General features: G+C 36.5%; 1 long non-coding RNA gene across 1 annotated transcript in view; it reads left to right on the forward strand.

The window, feature by feature from the left end:
* Positions 1 to 12721, forward strand: part of LOC140492131 (uncharacterized) — a 35790-nt gene extending 23069 nt beyond the window's left edge. The window contains exon 2 of the long non-coding RNA XR_011963500.1: positions 8177 to 12721. This is a non-coding gene — a long non-coding RNA (uncharacterized lncRNA). The remainder of the gene's footprint in view (positions 1 to 8176) is intronic.
* The last annotated feature ends 747 nt before the right edge of the window (positions 12722 to 13468 follow it).

Consider the following 13468-nt stretch of genomic DNA (forward strand, 5'->3'; position numbering starts at 1 on the left):
AAGAATTGTTTCAGGTTTATTTGTGAGGGGAAAGAGCTATTTGTTTTAATGTCCTTTTAGCGTAGCCATCAAATGATGCATTCTAGCAATCATTTCCTTAGCAAACCCTCAGAATCCAACTTGCTTCCAATCAGTTTGCTAAGTTCTGAAATGGCTGATAAGTATAAGATGTGAGCTACAGATTCTGCCACTTTCAAACAGATGCTTGAAGTATGGAGTAGATGGGTTGTTTGGGATTCTGTGTATTCCCTCAGCCATCTTGACTTTGCCCCTGCGTGTTCCCACCAAAGGCTCAATGTGATTGGTGCTTTCATAACCAAGTCTTCTCCAGTTTGGTTGGTCACAAGCCAAGATCTCCAGTGAATTGGTGGGAGTGTTTCACCTATTTGGGCATGCCTGAAAGACATTGCTAAAGCGTGTCTGCTGCTTGTCTGGATGTCTCCTGTTGTGGCTAAGTTCCAAGTTTAATAATTGGTTCAGGAATCTGGTGTCAGTCATATAGACAACATGAACAGTCCAGAGAAGCTAAGCGATTAGCATTTTGTCAATTTGGCTTGTGAGAGGACACTGGTCTTGGGCCACTTTCCTTTTTGCCATTACATTTGAATGATCCTATATAGTCACAATTGGTGGTATCTCTCTTGTATTTTGAAGTGCCTGTTGTAGATTGTCCACATTTCAAAGTGAAAAGGAGCACAAGATTACTGAGATCTGCTGCTGGTAAACAATGGACCTGCTGAGATTCTCGTGTTAATTACCATTGTTCAACTACAAATAGACCATAGCATTTTTTTGATAATGGGAAAACATTTTTTTTGTGAAATATGTAGCAGTGGTGTATTCAGACAACATAATACAAATTATTATTTTCTCAATTTACACACAATTAAGAAACAAAATGTTTGTACTCATTCTGCAGTATATAATAAAGCAGTGTGTTGTCACTTGTTGTAAATCAGCAAACATAAATTGATCACATTGTGCAAACATAGGATATTTAATATAGGAAACCATTTATTCTACCTCCCTGGCAAAAGTCTGTAAATTTAACACTTCTATGATTGTATGACAATTGTAACAATTTCAGACATTTTGTGTATGATTATGAAGTGTATAAATCTGTCCCTCTACCTGCCCTAGCCATTCAATTAGGGAATTAACCATCTAATATTTATGATATTCCATTGAAGTTAAAAGCAACCCCTACTGTATTCTCTGAATAAAATGCAGCTGAAATATCTTCAAATAGATAAAAACAGCTTTTAAATGGATGCTGCAGAACATTTTTTAAACTTAACAGCAAAGTAATTGAATGAAATGCATTCAGACATTGATCGAATGAATTAATCAAATACATGCTATTGCAGATGTAACAATATGATGAAACAGTATAACTTTGTGTCATTCCAGGACACTATGTTCATAAACGCCATTTATAATAATGACTGTCTTTTATCAATTATTTACATGATGAGTAGCAGCATTTAATGGCCAAGTAATAGCATGTGAAAAGTACAACAATGAATAATCAAGTTGTTCATTTACAAAACTGTGAGATATTAAAGTCTGATCTGCCACAACATTCTGACAGTTGTTTATAAAAACACTACATTTATCATGCCCTTATCCTGATACTTTCAAGTGGGCACCATTTTGATGTCTGATTATGTGTAAAAGCTACACCATTAGAATAGCACACTGCTTAAATTCCTACTTTCATCTAAGCAGGAAGACTGAGAGACAGGGACAACTTTTTTTATACATGTAAGATATGTATAATATCACTCAGAACCAAAGCAGGAAATTATATAACTTCAAGATAAAAGGACCTCTCGAATCAAGGATGTTGGTTTTAAATTCACCCATCTCAGAATAAACAAAAAGTGCTTCAAAAGCTGATATAAGTGTAAAATTGTTCAGCACAAACTAAGATATTTAAATTAAGAGATGTTGTCGTAATAAATTGGATAGAGCTGCTCTCTCATTCGAGCGGGATGACTGGTAGTAGTTTAACCTGAGTGTCGCCACACCTCAGGTAAAGGGAAAGGTTAAGAAGAAAAGTCCTCCATGGTAACCTCAGCTAATGCAGGAATTGAATCCATGCTGTTGGCATCACTCTGCATTGAAAACCAGCCATCCAGCATACTGAAGAAGAAATGGTTTAGGATTTTAACAAACTTGTTAACAATCAGATTCTGCTATTATAATGTATGATAATGACCAGAGTTCACAATGATGGAGTTGAAGACATGCCCTCAGTGAATGTGTGTACAATAGCGTTAATAACCAAAGCAACTTTCATCCTTCCCCTCTATTCTGATTGCTTCATGGCACCAAATTGACTTCTATATCTAGGATCTTTTGGATAATTTTATTTAATAACATATCTCCTTTTAAACAGATGGCCAAGTATTGTTTTAAAAGTTAATGGCTCAAATTAAGAGAGAAATAAATCAAAAGAGCAACAAGAAAGGTCTTGTTGGTCCTAGAGACTTGCTACAACTCAACACAGTATCTTTGACAGCGCATTCCAAACCTACAATCTCTAGATGTAGAAGTACAAGGGCAGTGGACGTGAGTGAAACCAATATCTGCAAAACATAACTTATTTTATATAGCTGTAGTTCAATTCAAATCGACTAAATTTCTGAATAACTGCAACATATAACTTCTGAGAAATTATAGTGATAATGCACACAAAATCTACAAGTTCAAAGTTATGGACAGTTCTGTTGATAATACTGAGTCTATGGCCTCCTTCCCAAAGTTCATTATTTTGCAGCTACTTTAAACTGTATTGTCCACTGATAACTAACTGTGACTCATGCTGTACCTGGCACAAAAACTACAAATAATTTCCAATGCAAAATATCTTTACCCCACTTAGTGTAATTTTCTGGAAATTGGCTAATTTTATCAAGAAGTTGGTGTTATCATTCTTTTTTCTCCAGAAGTAGTGAGCTTCAATTGGTTGTATCTTTTCTCCAAAAGTTTTAGTCTTAGGTCATATGTATGCATCAATGATCCATAATGATTCCTGTACTTTCTCATTTAAAAATTAGATCAAGGAGTTGATCTCACAAGATACTTGCTTGACCAATGATTCAAGGATCGATTCTGCACCCATCAATGGTTAAGTCAAACAGTCAAATGTTCATCTATATTGTGCTTTCAGATTTTATACTCATTGCAGCCCCACAGTAATGTAATACATTGCCTTGAGGAGAATAGACATAGTCTAAACTTGAACTTGACTTTAAAAGTGGTCTGATTTGTGGATTTTAAATTATCACGGGTTTGATTTCTGCAGAAGGATGGTACTCGATTGAAAATACTACTTCTTTGAAAAATATATTTGCTTTATGGATCTCATCAGCTTGCACACAATTGAGTTAGTTGCATTCCATTGAGCTGAATTCAGCAATCAGGTGAGGCTTGAAAGGATAACATGACCAGGTATCAAAAATTCATGACTCCCTGATTGATAGCTCTTTTCAAAAAAAATGTGTTGGGCACTTTTTTAGCTAGTAAATAATGGAAGAACATGTAACTTCAATGAGATGGATAAGTAATTTTTTTTGGAATTTCTTCCGTGCTGGGAAACTACTGCTGATTGCTGTTTGGAGGCTATGTTTCTTTAGAAAACCACACTTTAATGGAATCAAAATATAGAAATCTAAAATATAAGCAAAAGAAAATGTTGCAAATGCCAAGCAGGTAAGGCTGCATTGGTGGAGAGAGAAGAACAAAGATAAAGAATCTTGACCTCAATGATGTGGGCGATGGCGAGAAATGTGTAATAATTGCATGAGAAATCCAGTCAGGCCTATCTCTCAGAATAGCTCGCTGCATCTTTTAACTAAGTTCTAGGGTGTCAGAATGCTTGTTAGGCAACATCAAGGTGGCTATTAATGGGGATTATTGCTTGTTAATTAACTCACCTCATTAATGTGTAAATTTTACCTTAAAGCACATCTCCAATCCACTTACAGTAAGTTTCTCTCCTTTAACGTTGGACGTCGGAATCCAACAGCAAGTACTGTTGCAATGTTGCAGCAAGGACATACACCCAGATCACGGACTGGAACAAGCTGCATTTTGGGTCTGTTTGCATGGTCTCTTACTGTACAATCAATTTGAGTCTACCAGGATGCTCACCATATTGTTTTGCCCTGTTGTTTTGCCTCATAGCCCTCAGCCAGAGCTACCAGGCTCAATGCCAATGCTGCTGTATGACCTTGCTGTTTTAGCACAGACCCAAAGCCAGGAAGCTAATCATGCTTTTCAGTAGGCCTTAGTCAAGCCAAGGCAGATATAGCCTTCAGTCACTGATCTTTGCACAGTAAGTCAAGGTCAGCCTGCAATACCAGGCTAAGGGTTTAGATGGAATTAGTCAGCACTCACAATGGCCAAAGTCAAGATTGACTTCTCATAAGGAATGAAGAGCTGAATGTCAGGAAGTTCACTACCTATCTTGATTCTTTCTTTCTGTCCTATTGTGGGCTGTTTTCCTTCTGTAATGAGAAAGAGGCAGGTATTAAAGGGAGATGAAATTGGGTGGAGTGGACGTTACTTTTGGAATACATGGAGCCGTGTGAGTGCAGAGGGCATGCAGGAGTGGTAGTGTTGGGGTTTGAAGTGGGCAATATGAGTGAGGAAAAATGGTGCATGAAACAATGGGAGTGGTAGAGCAGCCTCAGAGAGATGTGGATACAGTAACAGAAATCAAGTGAGTGTAAGGTGGCAGACGGAATATAATGGTGATTATTCTGGCAGAATGGAGAAAATCATTGACCTTCTATTGGCATCTGCAATCCTTCTGACAGCTGAGGCTGCAGTGACCTGTGTGGCAACCTCAGACTAGGCTGGCATGGTCTGGTATCATGACATCCACCAATGGCCTGAGGGAAAACAAAGTTTTGTTTCTGCACCACCTTGTCCAACATGACCTCTAGGTTTTTGCCTGCAAATTGAGGCACCAGTTTTCTCTTCTATCATACCTGGGGCAAAACTGTTCAGGGCATCTTTGAACTATCAGTCTCTGGGTGCACAAAGGCTTTCAAAGATGGGACCCAGTGTCAAGTATGCCAGCTGCGGTTACAGCAAAACCTAGAATGGAGAGAGGTGCATAAAGGGCAGGAATAGTCGTTAATGAGGCAAGTTGAGTATGATGCAGTAAAATATTCTTAGACCTTATGGAGCAAAATCTCTGTAAAACACAATAAAACTGACAGTCAACAAAATGTAAGACCCACCCAACATTTCAGATTGTCAGGAGAGATCATTGAATTGTCCTGCAGCAGCTCCACCTTAAGGGGTAGATGCTGCAGCAAAATGCAGAATAATGTGATGGCATTGTAATGTAATCAATATTATTTCTGAAAATGTTACCAGGTGGAGGGGGGGGTGCCCTCTGCAGGATGGTATATGACTGGAGCTCTGAGCCTGTGACAGAAGTGGCTTTGGGACAGAGGGAGCTGAAGAAAGAAGGCTTAGAGTGTGGGACATTTACCCACTGGGAAGATCCAAGAAGTATCCCAAACTTGGCTCTGTGAACCTCCTTTCTTCAGCTTCCTTTGTTCCAAAGCCACACATGGGCAGGCAGCTATTTACATTGCTCACTCACATCCAGTAAGTGACCCAACTTGGGATTCATCAGCTTTTCATTTCAATAACAACCTTTCAGATTTCTCTCCAGGTCCAGCCCCATCTGTATGGTTCTCATGTGCTTCTCTCCTGAGTATGAGTTGTTACTAAAGAAGCAATTTATTGGATGACTTGAGTCATTAACTCTTCCTCTCTCCCCAGATGCTGTCAGACCTTCTAAGTCTTTCCAGGGTTTTCTGTTTTAGTACCTTTTTTAGGTGCTTTGGCAATTGGCCAGTCAAGAGCTCTGTTAACAATGTCCAATATGGCCACACACAAATTGTTTAACATGCATTTCTTTTCAAGCATATATGTATGTAATATATATCAGGATGGTCAACTATAATGTAAAGATCCTTTAAAGGTCATAAATATTTAGACTGTTGAACGAACAGCTGCAACAGCTTAAATATTCAGTTCATTTTTGTAAATGGTTAAATCTTTTAAACTAAACGAGAGAATTATTCAAAAAAAGACAAAAACAGCACTTATATGATGTGAAGTGGCTTAGTTTTGGTTGCAATACATTAAGTAATAGAGAAAAAGACAAAATATATTAATTTCACTTAAAAAGTACAACAGCCTTACAAACTTGAAGGTTTGTTTTAAATGAAATTTTAGTCAACATTGATCAGCAATAAGTCTAAATATTAGAGATTGGTTACTCATGAGAACAACACATCCTATGTTTACATCTAATGGGCCCAGCTCATTTGATAAAGTATGCAAATATTAGGATTATATCCTTAATATTGTTTCAACTATAACAATGCATGTTTGGTATAAGTATATGCATATGTGCTATACCTGAAGACTACACAGTACAGAAGAAAATGTATTATATCGGTGATTTGGTGCCAGTTTCATGTGAAAATGTATACCACACATTAGGTGTTAGTTAAATAGCAAACAAAATATACATGAAAAGCAATTAATTTCCACTACAGGACCTTGAGTTTTCACTAGTGGTAAATAAAAGCACTTATATTTTTATACATTATGTAACTTGACAACTCTCTTTCCTGTCATCTAAAAGATTTCAACAGAATATAAATAACTAGGAAGGATGTCAACACCTTTGACAGGATGCATAGGTGATTTATTAAATTAATTTCAGTTGTACAATGAGGGTTACTACTTCAGAAGATTAAGGAGCGATTTAGTAAAGGTGTTCAAAATGTTGAAGTAATTTTGATGTAGTAAATTAGGACAAGCTGTTTTCAGTTTTAGAAGCATCAGTAAAGAAATGGATTTAAGGTCTTCGTCAAAAGGATCAGAGTCAACTTAAGAGGGTGAAATAAGCAGCTAGCTTTTATGATCAAGAATGCACTGAATGAAAGGGTACATTCCATCATAACTTTTCAAAATTGAATTGGAAAAATGCATGAAAAAGTAGTACTTGCTGAACTATGGAAATAGAGCAATGGAAATGGATTAATGCAATTCGAATGATGATAGGCAAAATGGAAAACTGTGCTGCAGGTTCTGAAAATTAATAAACTTCATAACTGAAAAACTAATCTTCCTTGCTAATGAGTTTCCATACATTGTTACATATATTATGTATTGTGAGGCTGGGTTTTCTCACTGAAACAATTAATGTTTATAATAATGATTACCTGGGTCTGCATCAAATTTTAAATCAGGATTCTAATAATCAAACCTGCTTTAACTATAAAAGATCCACATCTGCTGTAAAGCTGACAGTCATGAGAATAGCAATGTTTTTAAATCAGCTAGCGTTTTGGAAAAGATTGCTCCTGAAGGGTTAACAAAACATCGTAAAGAGCTGGTCATAAACTTGCTAACTCCTGGGAGAAATACTAAATCCCACGTGTGGGAAAACTGGTGTCATGCCCTCATGAGTCAAAAGTCTATGTGACACAGGAGTGTGGGAATGGAAGGAAGAAACTGCATCAAGACAATAAGTGGAGAGAACTTGGGATTTATACAGAAAATGAAATGGGTAAGAAGGATGGTGAAAGGCAAATGATTTACATAGCTGAGGTTATCTAGATTAACTCTGACTATGTGATCAATTGAATACCAGTTAATAGTTGAAAAATAAAGTTGATTATTCAGGAATATTAAATAAAAACCAAAAGAACTATGGAAAATGTAAATCAGAAGCAAAGATTGTGAAAGGGTCACTAGACCCGAAATGTTAGCTCTGATTTCCCTCCACAGATGTTGCCAGACCTGCTGAGTTTTTCCAGCAATTTCAGGAATATTCTTTGATCTGAAATGCAAACTATTTTATATATCAAACTATTGTCTGAATGAAATATTGTACTTATTTCTTTATAAATTAATATTCGATCTCTCCTTCATTTTATATGTATGGATAAAACGGAACTAACTTACTGACACTTTATGACTCTGTCCCAGATATTGACTTCTGAATTGACACTGCTGTTCAAGTGAATAGTACGTGAAATATAATTATTTTTCTTCGCAACTCTGATCGAATCTATACTTTTCTTCCCAGTTTGGCGAGGAATGGAAATTCATGATTTCCTTTTCTTTAAAGGTGTGCCCAACCACAGTCGTGCATTATTGAGCAAGGAACTGGGACTAAGAGGACAGCCAATGTACATCACCAGGTCAAAAGGTCAACAAGTTTGAAACTCTGGGAACAAAGATCCAACTAAAAGCTAACTTCATTTTTCCACTATCTGCCTTCAACCTTTTAAACCCTAAGCTCTTGTCTATTTTTGAAAAGGAAACTGATTTGAATATAACACATAACAGATTGCCTTTTAAGTGAATCAAACATTGAATTTGTAGTGTCTTCACAGGTAATAATTTTACTTATAAAGTAGGTCAAGTACATGGCAAGGTTCATTTATTGTTGAAAATATTGTGTCTCACAATGCTTAAGAAATGAGAAATTAAAATGTGGTTCTAATTAATATCAACAACAAGAGGCATTTATCAGTCAGATTAAATTGTAGAAGTGTTTTTAAATTATCCAATCATTTATCCAGTCATCCAATATTTATGGTAGAGGATTTTATTTGGCTATTTAGTTAATTGATGAATTATTTATTTAAATGCACAAATTTGTTAGTGTCAAAAAAAAGAGAAGTGTGCTTTGATAATGTTTCATTTCAAAAGTTGAATTTTCTCTGTTTTGTGATAGTATTTTCTGGGTGATTGTAGCAGTGGAAACTTGGTGAAACTGGAGGAATGCTTCTGTTTCTCATTGTTACACAAGAAAAGTTTTTTTTAAAAAAAAGGTTGCTTTTTCTGGTCTCTTCACTGCTTCCTTTCATCAATTGCTCCTAATGAAAAATATGCAATCGGGTGCGAATGGCATTACGAATGCATACGTTAAAAAGGATCTGCTAACTCCAAAATTGATGAATGAACTGAGTAATATTAATTACTCATCTGCCTGGTTTTCACGAGGCAAGTGGAACTCAAATAATTCAATTTCTTTTGCATACGCTAGATAATTTAAATTTCCCCTTCTTTATGTTCAATGGGTGCATTTTCGCTTTCATGATCATTGAGTCTACAAGTGGAATTAAGAATTATTGAATTTTTGGGAGGGATTTGGTTGATGCCAGGGATTAATAGGAGATTTTGTATTAAAAGGAGATGTTAACAGCAGTTTATTTTTTTTAATTTAAAAATCTCCACCCACCACCTGAATCTCTTACTTAACAACTGAAAAACCACATTTCCCCATTGTAGGCCTCTACAATGAACACTGGAGAATGCGGTCTCATATGTGAATCAGCCAGAGGTGCAGTGCTGCATCTCTGGTCAGTTGTGAGTCTGAGATGAAGCACTGTAGCTCTGGAGGATGAACACTGCAGCAATGGAAACGGCCTTGAACATAGAGCAGAGTATCACCACATAGAATGAAGGTAATGTGTAGACTTCTTTTGTTGCATTTATAGAGTGCACTTGATATGGTTGGCAGGTTTTCCATCATTGCTTCAGCCACAGATTCTGACATAAGTATCATCAAAGGTATATTTTTTGTTGAATATCAAAATAAAGGGTATATTTGAAGTTGTAGCCCTATTGAACGACTTTCTTCAGAATTTTAGGTGCTGTACTTAAAAATTAACAGTTATCATTGGGTGGCATTACCAATTGCCTTTAAAAAGAAATACACAGTTTGGTGATCCAAGCTATGCATTCTTTTGACTGTAAGCTGCTAACAGTCGAAGCATTATTTTGTTTTAGAACTATTCACGCTAAGCAAGAAGGGCCCCTTTTTTGTCATACACAAACTCATTAAAATAAATATATCCAAACAACAGTCAGATTTCATTAGTACAAACCCATGGGAACTTGAAAAATATGCCTTATCAGAAGGTCATCTTCTCATGGTTCAAGCTCTTTTCCTGTCCATAATTGAGCATCTGCTGAGACACGAGAAAACAGTTGCTCCACAAGAAATTTGGAAAAAGAATTTGCAAGAATGAGTCCATGCTGTATATTTTAGTGGCATCGCTTTTCAATGTTCAGAGAATGTGAATGCAATATGTTCTGTGAGGGAATAATATCATTGCATTCTAAAAACTGCCAGGTTGTTTAAATTTAAAAGGATGTCAAATGTTATTGTCATGGGAGACAACAATCTGCAGCAATCAATCCTGATGGTTATTCTTTCCACATTATCATTGTATTGCACATTGTTTATCTCTTGAATTAATATTAATATAGCTGCAATATCTCAGAATTTAAGAATACAACAGGATTGTTAACATTACTTAGAGATGTCAAGCATTGATGTGCAGAATTACTTGCAGCATGTCTGTACATATAAAGGATCACCTTTCTAATGATGCCATTTCCAATCCATTTCTTAATCTCAGTCCATGAATCCCATAATTCATGCTACTTTTGTACAGTGCCTTAAGAAAGAAAATACATAGTATGTTTAAGAAAACATTGTTCTCGATATTCCCATTGTCCTAAATCTTTTATGCAGAATAGGCGAGAGTTGCACATCATCATCATGCAGCATTCCTAGTGTGACTTACTTCCAAGAGAATCATCCAGAAAATTGAAAATTGTAATGGGCAATTCTCTGAATCTAAAAAACCCCTGAAAAGTCAGGTTCCAACTCAAGCTTAATTGTCACCCTGGATAGGTTGGATTAACATGCTACTCTAACTCCTAACTAACTATTTAACTGAAACCCTGAACTACCATTGACCACTCCGTCCACAACTACAACTCCTCCTGATCCCTTCTATGCATCTCTAATCCATGGCACCCCATTCCCAGCCAGACCTTACCTCCTCCACCATACCCACTGGACCTTGCACAACCTGACACCAACTCTCCTCTGACCCAACCCTGATCTCCTCCCACCAAACCAGACACTGCCTAACCTGCCGTGACACCTCTTTGATGTGACAGCACACCCACCCCAATCCCCTACCCAGGCACAACCCAGTCTCTCCTGACTCGACACCAACACTCCCTGAATATCACCAACTCCACAGGAGCCAACCAGTCTGACACAGGTGCCAGACCGAAAAGGCGCCTCACCAGCCTGACCCCATCAAACCTGATAGCTACCAATCTCTGACCCAATAACCCCACCCTCTGACTCAAATCTCCCAGCCTGGCTTTGATTCAGTCCTGGACCCAATATATGCGCAACAAATGCCATAAGGAAGTGGTGTGTCTTAATTTATAATGCTCCTCCTACACTGAGTGCCTTTTTCCCTGGATTCCCCTGGATGAACATACTCAGGATAATCCAATCTCAGAATTCAGGCAGGAAAAGTCACCAATAGGTATGTGGGCCACCTAAAAGTAGATTACAATCTGTCAAATCTGCTCTACAAGTAATTAGAACTTTTGCACCACTGTTCTGCTTTATAACTTCATTAAGATCAATGTCGGTTGAAGGTAGAAACATTCAATTATTATAATAATACATATTAATAACCATGTTATCTTTCTGAAATTCAATTATCAACATGCACATTTTTAAAATCTTGTTAATGGTTTTGTTATTATGCTAAGGAATTGAACAATAATTAGTTTATAACATATATCATCAGATTTAATTTCAGATTCAGCCCAATATGCTATTCCTATTTTACAAAGATGGCAATTAATTGCCTCCTTGAAATACCAGGGAATTAAAAGGGAAAACTTTTTTTTTAAGAAACTGGGGATAAAAGTAATGATTGCTGCAATTGTGAACCAACTTAGCATCTGAAGGAGAAATGCTGGTTAACAATTTTGAGTGAAACTATTAATAAAACTCCAGAACAGCTTGATTTTTAAAATACTGATTGACCTGCAGCTGTGAATTTCTAGCATTTTCCTTTTTGATTTTTGGGATAGAAACATACATTTTGCGAAGTAAAGCTGTCTGTGAGAATCTTGATTCAACGGGAATCAGAGAACTGGGTTCCAAAGGTCAGCATGTGCAATTCATTCCACTTCCCATCTTCCTGTTATCAATTTTAAGATGGTTGTTACCTTCACCAGAGATTCTCTGACACCACACTTCTGTTGAATGAAAGTCAATCCTAGAATTGAAGCTGCAGAAAACTTGCTAGTTGCAAAGCTAGTTTAACAAATTCAGTACAACTCTCATAATATGTTTCATTGTAGAATGCATTTCTGATGAATCCTGGAGTTTCCATTCATAAATGTATACCTTCTTAACATGATCCTAAAGTTACTCATGTTTTTACATAAAAGTTTATATCTTTCCTAAATAAAGCTACGGAGAGGCACTGTCAGATTCTCTTGTCTGTAATAAGACACAAAATGCAGGATGGTGTTTCTCTTGAGAATGTTTTGTCTCTTTCCACAACATCACTTCTGCTCTTCCACTGACCTTCTCCTCAGGGTCCAGTTTTCCCAGGAATCCCTTCTGTACTGATAAGGGGATTCCTGGAAATACTGTTCTTGGGGGCAAGGCTTGGCAGCTGTTTCGTAAGAAGACGAACAAACCTGGAAATGCATAGAAGTTTCTGAATTACTGTGGGAAGATTAACACTTTTGAGTTACATATAAGAGAACATATTCAAAGCATGTATCCTTAACTTGACTCATAAATAAAAGATAAATATGAATTACTGAACTCAGAATGTGTTTGTAGTTATTATCTGTAAATTGAAGCACATAGGATGCTGACTTTACAATTAAGAGACTTTCCTCTACCTGCAAGATTAGATTTAAAATTCAATTCTTTTTACAAGTCAATGAATGTAGTTTGCAACATTAACTAGTCCAGCACTTCTTTTTAAGTTAAACTATACTGCAAAACTTGGTAACTTTCTGACCAATAGCTTTTTAATTTAAGAGTATGAGCATACACAAGGTAATCCTGCATTCATTTGTCCATCACACTTTCTGTCTCATGCTGCATAATTCATGCAAAGTTATGATATGTTTGGTTTGATTATTTCACAAATAAAGAAAAAATTTAGTCAAATGATTCACAACCAAAAAATGTAGAATATATGCAAATTAAGTGCTAAGTTTGACTGTAATTTAATTAGTAAGAATTCAAGATTGTTTAGAAACATTAAATTAGCAAAAGCAACTTCCATGTTGACATAGTAGAAAATCCTCATGTGCTTTAAGGACTGTTATAGAATAAAATTTGACACTGACCCACAAAGGTGATGCTACATAGAAACAGAAAATAGAATCAAGAATAGCCTAATTGGCCCTTTAAGCCTGTTCCATCACTCATTATGATCATGGCTGACCATCCAATGCAATAGCCTGTTCCTGCTTTAACCTAAGTGCTATATTCAACTCTTTCTTGAAATCATACAATGTGTCAGCTTCAATTGCTTTCTGTGGTAGTGAACTCCACAGA

This window comes from Chiloscyllium punctatum, chromosome 20, assembly GCF_047496795.1.
Source record: "Chiloscyllium punctatum isolate Juve2018m chromosome 20, sChiPun1.3, whole genome shotgun sequence".
Classification (NCBI taxonomy): domain Eukaryota; kingdom Metazoa; phylum Chordata; class Chondrichthyes; order Orectolobiformes; family Hemiscylliidae; genus Chiloscyllium; species Chiloscyllium punctatum.